Source organism: Phocoena sinus, chromosome 13 (assembly GCF_008692025.1).
Source record: "Phocoena sinus isolate mPhoSin1 chromosome 13, mPhoSin1.pri, whole genome shotgun sequence".
NCBI classification, from domain to species: Eukaryota; Metazoa; Chordata; class Mammalia; order Artiodactyla; family Phocoenidae; genus Phocoena; species Phocoena sinus.
The window spans coordinates 13,210,958-13,226,012 of record NC_045775.1 but is presented as its reverse complement, the minus strand read 5'-3'; the positions used below and the strand labels follow the sequence as shown (position 1 = coordinate 13,226,012).

Here is a 15,055-nt window from a genome sequence, read left to right as displayed (position 1 = left end):
CCTCCTACATTGTGGACTCATGGAACTGCCTACTGGATGTATCCATTCAACTGTCCTAATGGGACCTTGAAATAAACACGTCCACACTTTCCTTTCATCCTCTGCTCCCAAATATCTCTCAAGTCCCTTTCCTTCCCCTCTCTCTCTCCTGCCTCTGCTTTCATTCAGACGCTTGGTATTTTTCCATGGTTTACTCCATAGACTTCTGACCGTCCTCCCTGCCTTAGGCCTGTCCCCATTCCCTACTCTCAGATTCATTCTTCAATGCAAGCTAAAGTTACCTTCTAAAAATGCACAACCTTAATGTGCTTGATGGCTCCCTTGGCCTTCAGGATAAACTCTGGATCCAGACGGCTTGAGTCTCCATCCCAGCTCCGCCACTCACTAACCATGTGACTTGGGCAAGTCATTTAAGTTCTCTGAGCCTCAATTTCCTCATTTGTGAAACATGGCTACAGAATAGCACATCGGGCAGTGACAAGGCCTAAAAATGAGATAATACAAATAAAGCTCTCTGTGCTTGGTACATAGTTACGCTCAATTAAATGTTAGCTGTCAGTATTATTATCATTCCTCATCCATTATCCTCACCTGTCACAACCCAACTCAAACTCTAGAACTGTAAAGAATTACTTGAAATTCTCCACAAGTGCCCCTAACTTCTCACTTGTTTGCTCAGAATGCCCTTCAAGACTCATATTCTCTATCATATTCTTCAAAACCGAGCCCTGGCCCCTGACCTCTCCCTACCCCAAAACCAGGTCCCCCCATCCCCCATCCGCCAGAATCTGCCTCCATCTGAGTATATAACTTGCTGAGCCGCAGTAGAACAATTTCCTCGAAGCCTCACCGTGGCCCTGTGAGCTCTTCAAAGGCAGGGCCTATTTTTTCTTAATTTTTGCATCCTTAATGTCCAGCAAGAAACAATGGATGAATGAATGATCTTCTTTCATCCCCAGATCCACCCAGAGAGGCAGGCATTATTATAATCCACCATTTACGGATGAGAAAATTGAAGTTCAGAATGGTTAAGTCCACATGGGAGATGGCAAGCCCTGGGCCCAAGCCCGGCTCCCCGCGCGAGGCCCGTGTGGGTGAGCTGGTCATACTCTGCTCCTGTTGGCTGTCTGTCCTCACACACCAGGCTCATGTACTTACAGCAAACTTCACTTTTATCCTATATCCCTAGATAAGTGTGGGGTGGGAAGAATACACGTAACCTTTATCATCTCATGTTCTTTCTATGAAAAGCTACAAAACATCTTCAAAGGTCATTGTATAGAGCACAGGTATTCAATACAAGAGTCACAATTTTTTTGTGCACTTTTCTCAACAAAGTATGCACAGTCAGTCTTCCTGACTGTAGATAGTACCTAAAGCTAAGGTTCACATTCATAGGCAAGAGCATAGACTCTGTACTTAGCCTGACCTGATTTGAATTCCAATTCTGCCACTTTCTAGTTCTATGACTTGGGTAAATTATTAAAATCTCTCACTGATGTTTCTTCATCTGTTGGTAGATACATAGATTAGATAGATAGATAGATAGATAGATAGATAGATGAACAAGTAATATAAGATAAAATGATAATACCTACCTCGAGGTATTATGATGAGAAACAAATGAGTTATTATGTATATCACATTTCGAGCAGTACCCAATACTTTATTTATATAAGTACTACATAAATATTGCCAGAGCCCTGAGTGTCATCTGAGTAAGAACTGAAATTCTAAATACACAGCGATTGCCCCATCTCTTTGATGCTATTTTCACACACACACGCACACACACACACCCAGGTAGACACACCTGCAGCCAGGATCACCTGTGGCAACACTGGGAGGCCCGCAACGTTCACTGGCAGGGCCTTCGTCTCCTGTGTCCCTTTCAGTACTTCCCTCGTTCCCTTTCAGCAAACACTATCCTGTGTTTGCCCTGTTCCCCTTTCAAAACCAGTAGAAAAGGCCATGAGATTAGTCTTCATGCTCTGGTGTGAAGTAAGGCCTTCGGACACTTCCCACGTCACCGGAGGCCCTTTGGATACAAACAACAACCAGGGGGCTCACTAGCAAATCCAGTGTGCATCAGTCAGAGGCTATCTGAAGCTCTCAGGACCAAAGAAGTCTGAAGAACCACACCTGGCAACAGACGGGAGCCAGGGCACTTCTGAAGGACATGGAAACAGAAACAACTGATAGAAGAAGACGTCTGCTTAGGCAGAACAAGGAACACGCCAGTGGACTCTTCCGTCCTCCAGTCCCTCCACTGACAGAGCGCCTGATAGGCTGGGCAACGTCACCTGCCCACCCCATGGCTGGACTGGGGCAGAAGGAACCTCGGGGAAATCCTTAACACTTACCATCCCACCAAGACAACGTGCAAACGGGGAGGAATAATTACCCAAAGGAAATTATGGGGCTGCAGGAAGTGGAAGCAGATGTGTGGCCAAAAATTCCATTCAACCTTCCCAGAGAGGTCTCTATTCTTGACCTTAAAATATAAAGATAAGGAATGTAGAAGTCTAAGGAACAGGTCAAACTAACTACCTGGGTGATAGAGGCCCCGCTCTAATGCACCCAAATCCCACAGTAGACGAGTCAGTGACAGCATCTTGCCCCCCCTTCTCACTGACACCCCTTCCGCCTCCGCAGGCAGCCAGAGAGAACGTGTCGTTTAGATAAAGCTTCAGTGGCTCCCCAGTGTGTTTGGGATAGAGTTCAAACTCCTCCACTGATGTCAAAGCAAGAACATCCCTGCCTGCCTCTCTGACGGCTGCGTCCCCCAACCTACTTCCAACCCCTCTGCCTCGGCCCCATCAGATTCTTTCCCATCCCCAACCTTACGGCTCACTCTCTTTCTCATTGAAGCTGTTCCCTCTGTTCCCTTCTTTTCCAGTTAGTTCCAGTTCTGTCTTCAAGAAATCAGCTCCAATGTCACCTCTTCCAGGACACTCCCCTTCGATGTACTACACGTGTGCACACATGCACACGCGCCCACGTACACATCTCACGCTACATAGGCACCACCCTCCATGCTTGCAGAACTGAACCATATTTGTAAGCGATATCACCAATACACAGTGCTGTCAGCATCCGATATACAGCAGAGAAGTGGGAGAGCTGTTTGGTGGAAGCGTAACTAAATTAATGCTCTGCGTGAGAGTAAAGACAAGGATTTTCCTGCTCAAAAGAGTGGACAAGGCTGTTTGGAAGGGGTCTTCACATCATACAGTCTTTCCTGGAGACTCCAGGACAACAGGATGACAATGGCTGACCAAGCTATTGTTTCTGCCTAGTCTGCACACCTGACACATTATGGTCTTTCCAAAGGATTGTAGAAAAGTATTTATTGCTGCTAGGAGTCCCGGATTTTGCCAAATCATAAATCCTCAGCACATTTACAACAAAACTCTGAAGGAGCCAAATGTCTGTTGCTGCAGTAAGTTGCCACAGTGACAAGTTATCTCATGGGGTGCAAAAAAAAACTTTCACTTAACATTTTAAATATGATGGCTCATATAGCACCTAATAAATATGATGGTTTATAGAACACCTAATCCATTATTTGGAAGGGAGGAAAAATGTTTGTATGCTTCACAAACATCCAGCTCCTGAAAACCATCCTGAGAGGATTCTTTTAACGCTTTGCCCAGAACTATCCGCTATGACTAATTCCATACTTTATCAATATGAAAAAATTATAAAATAATGAGATCCCCAGCGATGCAAGTCAGAAAGTTTTCAATTTGACGTATTAAAATAAATTTTCACACCTCTCCTTTCTCCAATCTACGTCCTATGTGTGCTCACCTCTCTCTGAGTTTCCAAGTTCTCCATACAATGAAGAACGAGGTGGGATAGAACAGGAGGAAAAGGAGAGCCCCCAAGCCCTCCAGTGAGCGCAGCAGTAACATGTGAGAGTAGGACAGAGCCCCAGGGACAGACAGCTTTCAGCACAGCCTCTGGAGGGGTGCAGACTTTCCTTCTGAGATGTTGAAAGGAAGTCCTCATTCCATAGTAAATAAAAATGCATGCTTGAGAAAAACAAATGATACGATAGTTCTTTTTGTTAAGGAGCCACCTAGTTCTTTCATTTGAAATCATAGATAAGCAATATATGGAACTGCTAAAAGTTCAAATTCAGATAATATCAGAGGAAAAGAGACTAAAACATATAACACAACCAAAAATTAACTTGGCTGGAGATTTATTCTATAGCAGTAGTTCTCAAAGTGTGGTCAGGAAACTCTGAGGTTCCTAAGATCCTTTAAAGTATTCATGAGGTCAAAACTATTTTCATAATGAACTAAGATGTTATCTTCCCGTTTCCCTCTCATTCTCTCACAAGTGTCCTATGGAGTTTTCCAGAGGATGTATGATGTTTGAAAACATAACAGACTTAATAGAGAAGCAACTCTAAGAATTCCATTGTGCTCTATTAAACCGGACAGTAAATAAATTTGTAAAAGTGTAAAACAATGCCACTCATAATTTTGTTGTTTAAAAAAGCTAGTTACTGGGCTTCCCTGTTGGCGCAGTGGTTGAGAGTCCACCTGCCGATGCAGGGGACGCGGGTTTGTGCCCCGGTCCAGGAAGATCCCACATGCCGCGGAGCGGCTGGGCCCGTGAGCCACGGCCGCTGAGCCTGCGCGTCCGGAGCCTGTGCTCCGCAACGGGAGAGGCCACAGCAGTGAGAGGCCCGCGTACCGCAAAAAAAAAAAAAAAAGCTAGTTACTTTTCATTAAAATCTGCCATTTATGTTAACATGTTATGAGATGATTACTGTTATTTTTAATGAATTAATAATTAAATACTTTGAAATGCATCTATTTTGATTTCTAATATAAATATTGACAGATATAACCCACATTAACAAAAGCTCTTGGGGGGTTCTCAATAATTTTTAAGCATGTAAAGTCCTGAGAGAAAAACACTTGAAAACGTTATTTCATAGCACTGGAATCTCAATTTCTCCTTCTTCCAAATTTTTTATTGTGGTAAAATACCTAAAAGTTACCATCTCAACCATTTTCAAGTATACAGTTCAATGGCATTAAATGCATTCATGATGTTTTGCAACCGTTCACCTTGCAAAACTGAAACTCTCTACCCGATACGGTACTTTTTTGTGGATTTTGCCCAATCAGCTAAGCAGCCCACACTAACGGGCGCCCTTCCTCCTCGAGGCTTGCGTCTGAGAAGATGGGTGTGTGCGGCAGGACCCAGTCCCCAGGAGAGAGAGCTCCATCCCCTCCCGTCTACACCACACAGTCTTGCACGTCCACTACTCATAGCCGTCTACCGCCCCACTCCTTAGGACTTAATTCTGCATTCGTGGGGCACTCTGAAACCTAACCCTGATGCCTAATAACGCTTAAGTGGGAATTATTTCCGAATCGCTGACACTAACTTACAAATGAAGGATTGTAAAACAGGGCTTGCTGGCGTGCAACTGTTGATACGGGTGATAGGAGCAACTGGTAAAAAAGCAAAGCCAGGGGAGTTTAGGGCCACATTATATAACTGTACATCCTCCTGGGTACTCTCTACTTCAAAGGGCCATATAAAAGACACAAGATGAGAAGGCAAAGTGTGCTGCACCGTCCACATTTTAAGTCTGGAGGAGCTGGGAAAAGAGAACTCAGTACTCATCACCAAAAAGAGGCACCATTCTGACATTTGATTTCTATTTAGATCCAGAATCCTGTGGAAACTGCTTAAAGGTGAAGCTCTCAGGCCCCATATGAACTTTCATAAGATTCCTATTTTTGCATATTTGGAGAGCCTACACTGTAGGATTTGTGATTTAAGGAGATGATAGTGTATGGGGATATTGATATCGTTTTGCACCTCAGCATAGATGATTGATAGATAGATAAACACTGTCACATAATGACACTTTTTATTTACACATTTAGCACAGAGGAGACAAGCTTCACCAAGAAGGCTCAACCTCGAAACAGCCTAGGGGATAAATCTTGGCCAGGCAACAGCTCATGACCAAGAGGTGGAGGCCGGGCAGAGGTCTTATGTCAGTGGCCTCATGAGGGTACCACGCTTAGAAAACTGGGATCTTAAAAACCCACAAGAAAACACTACCCAGAAGGTATGATTTACTCACAGAAGTGCTCAATGACAGAAGTGCTGAAATACTTTTCCCAGAACCCAGGCGTATCCAAATCTGCAAACCACGATCTTTAACCACGGAGATCTCCCATCTCCTTAGCCAAATAAACTCTTTACCTTAAGTAAATCACAGGAGATGATTTTAGGTTCACTTTGGCAGACCACTCAGGGCTTAGGAAAAGCCAAACCAGTTCACAGAAGAATGTAAGTAAAAAAAATGTAAACATGTTCAAGCCCAAAATGCTAGTCTGCTGATATCCTTTTATCTCAACACACTAATTATTTGTCAGGATATAAGTCACCATTACTGAAAGAAGTCTTCAAAAGGCCTCTGAACCAATGTTTGGAGTAATTTTCAATTATATGGTCCTTTTTATGCTCTCCTTACAACTATAAATTGGTCACCGGTAACTCACCCACCGCTTCTTCAAGACTCCATCAGGCTATCTGTGATGTTCCTTATTGATCTTTAGACCAACATATTTCACTAAACATGGGTTCCCAGATGACAGACCATATGTTGCTCTCTTGCATCTTTTTACAAGATACCAGTGAGTAAAGAGGAAGAGTCTCATGTGACGAGGAAGACCTGGTAAAGGAAGATTCCACTGAAACACAGAAGATTGGCCTCTAGCCATGCCTCAGACTCCCCATTGGGCCTCACCCCCATACATCTTGGAGAGGCTTGGCATCTCCTCACCACCAAGCTGATCACTGATTTCTCTCCATTTAAGCCAATTCGAAAGCAGCTTACCAGTGATCATCAAGGACCAAATGCTTAGAATCTTGCCACAAATGTTCCCACATACCCACTCCTAGTTCTCCTAAATCAATTTATATAAACAATCCAAATTGACACATATAAATGACATTATGGAAGAAGAATACTCATAGAAAGATTATCTAGTTTTTTAATCATAACATTTCCAGGCTGTGGGAAAAAAAAACAGGGAAGGACAAGTGATACACTTAAACTTACCCATCAATTGGAGACACAGTCAGACAAATGTCTAACCTTCTAGAAGCGCTAGTACGTACCACGTAACCCCACATACAGAGACGGGTATGTGTTGGTTTATTGAGGAGCTGGACTCAGCTCCCTAACATCGGCCGCGGTCACCTTCCACATAGATGGACATAAATGCAAACCCTCCCCTGCACTCACCCTGTCTCTGTTTTGTTTCATAATCAACCTGTACCTGTACCACTTCCTCACCGCCCATTCATTCTCGCTCAGTCCAAGCTGGCTTGAGGTTCCACATCCCCAGCACGCCTCTAACTAGGCTCCCAACTGCCATGCTGGAACCTCTCTAATCTTTTCTTCTTTAATATCATTTTCACAGCCTTCACAGGTGATCTTCTAGAAACATAAGCTGACACTCCCCTGCCACTATTCCATTATCTCTTTCTCAGAGCCCTCAGGATAAACTCTAAGATCCTGAACTTGGCTCAAAGCACACAGCGTGATCTGGCCCTTGCCCTCCTCTCCAACCTTCTCCCAGTGCCCCGGCCAGTTCTCCTGGAGCTCCTCCAACCATCAATGCTCATTCCTGCCGTAGAATCCTCGCACCGTGCAGCCCGGAAATCTTTTTCTCTGCCTTTTCACGTGATAAACTCTTCTCCATCCCTCAGAAGAAGTCTCTTCCTCAGAAAGGTCTTCCCAGATCCCCCATCTAAACTAGCACCCTCCCACCCTTGCTACTCTCCAGGATGAAGTTCTTTAGAACATTTGCCTCTGCTCAAATGTTTGCATTTATTTGTTTAACGTCTGTCTCCTACCTGGCCCCAGCCTTGTACATAATATGGGGTAAGTACTCAAATACTTGTTGAATAAATGCTTGTGCATAATTGTATATGTAAAGAGGATATATACAAGACCACAGAAGTTAATCGTTAAGTCAACATTGGTGAGCATCTGCTGGGTGCTCAGCTGAGCTCAGCTGATCTGCTCAGGACCCCAGCAGGACGCTTTATTCGTTGGGAACTTCGGCAAGCACACTGTAGCCAGCTGCTGTCGACATTAACTGCTGATCTGTAACGTTACCACCTAAAAGGGGGTCTTGGGCCTTTACCATCCAACGCTTGTTCAGTTAAAGACAATTTTATAAGGAATCTACTCCAAGCAAACCACGGTGCAACAGGGAACTCTGCTCAGTGTTATGTAGCAACCTAAATGGGAAAAGAATTTGAAAAAGAATAGATACATGTATATGTATAACTGAATCACTTTGCTGTACACCTGAAACTAACACAACATTGTTAGTCAGCTATACTCCAGTATAAAATTAAAAGTTAAAAATATATATATATATATACTTTTTTTTTAAAAGCTGCTTGCTTTCTCTGCCTCTTATACAATTCTGACCAATAGAAAGTAAGCAGAAATGTGCTGGAAAAGCTTCTGATGCAAGGCTCCTCAGGATTCCAGAAACAGCAAGACCCCCTTTGCCCACAAAGAAAAACACTACAACCTAATCTAGGAACTACTTATAGCTTAGCAAGAAGAGTTTACCTTTAAAAGGGGTAGGTGTGTGTGTTGCAAAGGGTGATCTAAAGAAATGATAAAGGAAAACAAGGATGGGAATTCTTCTAAATCAGCTTCTACATTTGACTACACATTCTAAACGTCATTGATGTGCTCATCGCAATTGGGATTTCTCTCCAAGTTTCACCTACCGTGTCACTGAATGCAAAATAAAATAACAACAGTAAAAAGTACTTTCTCCTCCTCCCCTGCTCCAACTAAGCACCCTGACCAGCCAAGAGCAAGAACCAAAAGCCAGCTTCAGGATGAAATTCAAACTCCACCACCTCCAAGGACCCTCCACATCCACTGCCCTCCTTTGTGAGACACAAAGATGGTGGACTTGGCCCACAGTCTTTATGATCTGTCTCCTTTCTTCCCAACTAGCCGGGCAGAATTCCACTGGAAAGAGGATAACTTTGGCAAAAGAAAAAAGAACATTTTTCTTGCATAGTTTTCAAGTTTCTTTCCAAGGGGAGACAGGGGGCCAAAAAGTCACTTGGTAACAGCAAGCCACCTCTCCCTGTCACCATTCAACAAGCCCAGTCTGAGTCCTCTTAAGCGCAGGGCACAGTGTCAGGGCTATAGGGACAAACAAAAAGGACAGAATCTCACAGTGGCTCCACAGCCAGATTGCCAGGGATAGAATCCACAACATCCTCATTGTGTGACTTTGCACACGATACTCATTTGTCTCTTTTTTCTCACCTACAATAGATTAATTCATGGAGGCAGAGGTCAGAGTTCTGTAGCCATAAGCCAAGGAATGCCTGGAGCCACCAAAAGCTAGAATAGGCAAAGAACAGATTGCCCACAGAACCTCTGGAGGGAGGGTACCCCTGTGGGTAACCTTGATTTGGGACTTCCAGCCTCCAGAACTGTGAGAGAACATTTTTCTGTTGTTTTAAGCCAATAAAATTAAATTAAAATGGGATAATAAAAGAGCCTACCTCCTAGGGTTGTCATCAGGATGAAGTGAATTAACACACGGAGAGCTTTCAGCATAGTGCCTAGTACAGGGTAACAACAATGTCAGATGTCTACATCCTTGCAGATAAAGAGACTGAGGCTCAGAGAAGCAAAGTGACTTATGTTGAGTCAAGGAGCCATAAGCAGGTAGAAATCAGGCTAGAGCCCAGGTCCCCAGTCCTAGTAGGTTTTTCACACAAGTGGCACTCAGGCAGATCTACCTTCCTGACACCTGATCGGTAGAGACAATAAGCACGCCCACCTGCCCCTCTGCCTCACCCCACCCTGGATAGCTGTCCTCACCTGCCAGTGAGACCTCAGGCTCAGCCCCACCCTGCGGTCTCCCATCAGGCTCAGAATGCCCTGCAGGGGCTCCATCTACTGCTGGCTCCCCACTGAAACACTGTGACCAAGAAGGGAAACCTCACTTCCCAATGGGGGTGTCCTGAGGATTAAATGAGATAATGCCTGGAAAAGTGCCAAGCAGCATAGCTGGCATATGGTATCCAGACAATAAATATCATCTATAAAAAAAGAAAAAAACAAAAAGAAGAAAGAAGGCTTCCCTGGCCATCCAGTGGTTAAGACTCTGCGCTTCCACTGCAGGGGACTTGGGTCCAATCCCTGGTCTGGGGAACTGGGGAACTAAGATTCCGCATGCCTCTCATGGCGAGGCCAGAAAAAAAAAAGAAGTGGCAGAAAATCCTTGTGATGCCTGCTGTCTCTCGGAGCTGACGCACATCCCAGCCCCAAACGCCAGACACAGGGCAGATGGAGATCTCTGGTAGAACAGAAGGAGGCAGGGTCTGTGAAGGATTACAGCGAAGGGCAAAATCCACTGAAGACAGAGGAGGTGGCTGAAGTGCCCACTTTTCCCCTACTTTAAAAAAATAATAAGAATAAGGAAGAAGAAAAACCTTAACTAGTGCTTTGCTGGCAAACTCAAGTGTCAGAGCATTGGCTTTTTAATATTTTAATATTTCTGAACAGAACAAAGGTTGCTTCCAACCTCCCAATTTGCTCTCGCACTTTCGCACACTTTAACCAGCAAAACCTTAGCTTTGCTGTATTCATTAAGGGCTTTTTTGGTTCAGGCTGATTTTCCAGGTAATGATGGCTCAGACACAAGCCTGAGTCCACACAGATCCTGCAAGTCTCCTTAAAATATTCACAACATGCTCTGGCTTCAGAATTTTTGAGTACTTCAGTATCATCTCCTCCCTACCCTAATATTGACAATTCCTAGTTCTGAAATGGCTAATTTAATATTAGAACAGGAGAAGGAACGAATCTGGTGAGGAAAAACGGAATAGACTGGGAGGCAGAAACTTCACCATGCTCTGGGTATGACCAAGGACTGGCCCAGCCACTGTGGGCTGGTTGTAGATACACTCTGAGTGAATCAGTGCCTTCAAGCAGTTTACAACAGAGGTAGAATGAGGCCTGCCCAGTACACCCAGTTCAACCACAGAATCAATGCCACCCTCTCTCAGTCTGAGACATGTGGGGAGGGAGGCACTAGGGCATCTGACTTTAGCAAGCGGGCAGGTGCTCAGGAAAATGCTTGCTGCCTGTTTACCTGGGCAGGTATTTGCAGTAGTCTAGAAAGGGGAGCAACTAGGGGTAACTTACACAGTTCTAAGCCAGCGCCTATGCAAATCACTTAAGCAAATACATGAAAAGGGAGGGGAAGGTTTCCCATCCGGTTTTTCTCACCTGCTCCTCTCTCGGAGGGTGACATGAAAGACAAAAATCAAGAGTCTACTCTCCAGGAGAGCGAGGAGAAACACCCCACCACCACGCCCCAGCATCAGACTAGGGCCCCAGGGCCATTCCCGCGGGTGGAGGTAGTTCTTTGCTGCCGACCACCCCAGTCGTGGGCTGCCTCAGTTAGACTACCGGCTCAGTGTCCCCCGCCGAGACGCTGGAGACACCAAGGGCACAAACGACAAGAGGCAGAGCCGGGGAAGCGGCGCGGGTGGCGGTTCAGAATGATCTCTGCAATGCGAAAGGCGCCCAGCCCGCCTCGCCGCGGCCCCTGCCGGCAGGTCTGCCTCGCTCGCCAGCCCATCCACCTGCAGAAGTCGGGCAGCCACCCAGAGAGGCGCGGGAAAGGAAAGTTCCCGACCCCGAGGCACCCACCCCCATCGCTACCACTGATCCAAACGCAGTCTGCGGGCGACTCAACACGGGCCCTGCAAGCCCCAAGCCGCTCGCAACCGGAGCGCGCCGGCAGTCCCTGGGCTCAGCGCGGCACCAGAGCAAGGGCCCCGGCTGCGCTCTTCCCAGCAACTGTCGCGGGGCGCCTCGCACCGCTGCAGGGCAAAGGGGAGGGGAGAATGACAGGGAAGAAGGCGGAGCAGGCGGCCTGGGAAGCACTTACTTTCGTCAGGAAAGCGCCTCCTCTCGAGGAAGAGAAGGAACGGCTTCCCGGCTAAGGAAACGCCCCAGGGATGCCCCTCCGCGAAGTGCCGCCTTTCCCCGGCTCCTCGATTCTCCCGCCTCCATCCGTCCTCCACCCAGCGCTCAAGAGCGGATTCTAGACACCCTCCCTGCGGCTTTCCGAGGCACCCAGACACTGCCTCGGCTGCCAACAGCCCGCGCAACAGGCGGATCCTTAGGACTCCAGCAACGACGGGTCTGGGGACTGGAGGATGGACAGCGCCGGAGAGAGGCGCCCAGCAGGATGCGAAGTCCCCTGCGGGTGTAGATCTGCGGGGTCGTGCACCCGTGACCTGGGCCACGGCGGAGCTGGGCAAAAAAAGGCGGGGAAAGTTGCGGGGTCGCACGGAGAAGTCTCCCGAGCGCAGGGGGAGGAGGGGACGCAAGCAGGTACCTGCAGGAGTCCCGGCGTCTCTGGCTGGCTCCGCTCTGCGACGCCGCCCGCCGGCGCTGCAGGGATCAGGCGTCTCCGCGCGGCCCTGCGCCCGCCGCGGCGGCGGCGAGGAGAGCCGGGCGGCCCGCGTCGATCAGTCTGTCCGTCCCGCCCGGCAGGAGCGCGGCGCCCGGGAGCCGCCGGCGGGGCGGGGCGGGGCCGGCCGCTCGGCCGCCGCCCCATTGGTCCCAGCTCCGCACGCCGCCTCGCCTCTGGCTCCCAGTCGGCGCTCCCCGGGCCGAGGGCGCGGCGCTGTGCCGCGGCCGGTTGCTGGCTGCCGGGATCGGGCAGCGCGACAGGCGAACTGTTGGATGGACAGAGAGGCGGCCCCGCGGGGCGCGCGCCCCCGCCCAGACCCAAGTGCAGAGTCACCCGTGGAGCTGCGCGCCCAGGCCGGGGGGGAGCCGAAGAGCGCCCCGCGCCTCCCACCTGCGAGCCCTCCGCGGCTGGGAGTACCTTGAACCTGTGGGAGACAGATGACCTCCTCTGCGGCCCCAGCGGCTCCGGCAACCGCCTCTCCTCCCAAGCAAAGCCCTGCGAATTTGCTGGGATTTTCTTAGTAAGTATCGCGGCCCCCAACTTGTTTTAAAACAAAGTGCGAAGGAGGAAACTGACTCAGGTCCTGCCTGTTTACCACCAGCTCGGCTGCCTGAAGACTCAAGCACAGTGCAGAACAAGATTGTTTCACACGCTCCATTCCTCGACTTACCAGATCAGAAGAGGTGGCGGACGTATGCACTGAGCAAGGAGGACGAGTCCGGTCCCCTTCCCGAAGGTCAGAGGAAGATGCCTTCTGCTGAGGTTGAGGAACGAACCAGGACTTCAGCAAGGCCGGCGTGTGGTCCAAAGGCATCGCCCGCCCCTCTGCAGTGAGCGAGAAGGCTCAGTGAACCGCCCGGAGGAGAAATGGGACGCTCGCTCGGGGACCCACCCCCGCGCTCCCCCGCCCGCCCCCAAACTGCAGATTTTTAAGTTGTGCAGACTTGCAATAATTCCTCAGAGCCAGCTGCGCCAAGCTGTAGGTGCCCAGTATGCCTTGGGTTCCCGCCCCACATCAGGCAATCTGCCAGCTGCCCGCAACCCAGCACCCTCTGATCACTGGCCTCAGACCAGCATCTAGCAAGACCACACATAGTTAAGTTCCAGACCCTGAGCCAGGCCCACGGGGGGAGGGGATGGGGGCAAAGAGATGTATGGAAAAGGTGAAAGACACTTTCTCTGACCTCATCGAAGTACCCGATGGTGTCTTTGGGTTTTTCTCATCATTTTTGTTTGATCAAAGCCCACAGTGGGAGTCAGAGGTAAGGGAGCAATATCTGGTAGGCTTCTAGAAGGTCAAACCTGCACCGTACAGGGAGGTTTGGCTAGAGGAGACGGTAGCAGCAGGCAGGAATGGCAGAGGAGGAGAGAAAACCCGCCTTCCCTCAGCCTCCAACATTTTCATTTGGCTCATGGAAGGTGAGGTGGGGGGCTCAGGTGACTAGAGAACAGGTGTTTGGGGGCCCTCTGACCCTGATCCTATGGTTCTTAGCTCCCCCAAGCCTGCACCCTCTTCTGTGGAAGAGGGGCCAAAGCATGTCTACACTGCTGTTAGCAAGCATCTGGAAAGGTAAATTTTCATGTACCATTCATCACCTTTAGCATCAAATCTAAGATTATTCTAAAAATATGTTTACATTGTGTCAGCACCTGAGAAGAATGCTTCCAGGTCTCTTCCAGCAGTTAGCTGTTAAATCATTTTTAAGTCGCCAAGCTTATCCCAAAAGTCCGGCGTTGTTTACTTGAGAATGAACTATGTTCTGAATCTCTAAGCACTGCAGAAGGCATGTGCAGTGCAGAGGAGTCTGGAGTGAGGTCCTTCTCACAGGGTCTGGACGGCACATGTGAACTGGAGGAAAGGCGCACAAGGGGGCTCGGAAAGGGCCCCCACTTGGCATCCGTGAAAGCTGAGCACAGAAAGGTCAGGCCTCCACTCTGGGCATATTTGGGGGATGGGGTAGAAGGGGCACAGATTTGAGAGTCAGACAAACTGGGTTCTCATCCTGCTGTACCCTGTGGGGAGCCCTGCAAGCAAGTCACTTAGCTTTTCAGCCCTGGTTTCTTCATCTACAAGAAAAGTTTCTCCTTCAAAGGGTGATCATGTGAAGCCAATGAAATAAGAAACAGAAAAGCATTGCGTGGACCATAAAAAGCATGTCTGTTCCCTGAAAGTTTACTAAGGTTGAGCCAGGCCAAGTGGTGAATGCACTCCTACACACACACACACACACACACACACACATACACACACACACACACTCTCTCTCTCTCACCGCCTGTGTCTAGAGCCCCTTCCTCTGGCCTCAGTCTCCATCACCACGGTGCATGCACGCATCTGTCTGACTGACATGCTCTGATCTCCCTCCTTCCACACACCCACCTCCCACCCCATCAAAATGTCTTTTTGCCGCATGATACAACACCCCGTCTTCTCTTCACTAACCCTGCCCACAGGGAAGCGTCTGGGCAAGCCATGCGCTAGGCTGTAAGGGGTTCATCACCAGCTGAGGACAGTGCCC

At 48.4% G+C, this 15,055-nt stretch overlaps 1 protein-coding gene across 1 annotated transcript in view; it reads right to left on the bottom strand.

The window, feature by feature from the left end:
- The window catches only part of KCNS3 (potassium voltage-gated channel modifier subfamily S member 3), a 33,835-nt gene extending 21,237 nt beyond the window's left edge, over window positions 1-12,598 (bottom strand). The window contains exon 1 of the mRNA XM_032652981.1: window positions 12,459-12,598. The gene's annotated coding sequence lies outside the window, so the exon portion shown is untranslated. The remainder of the gene's footprint in view (window positions 1-12,458) is intronic.
- Window positions 12,599-15,055: the final 2,457 nt, after the last annotated feature.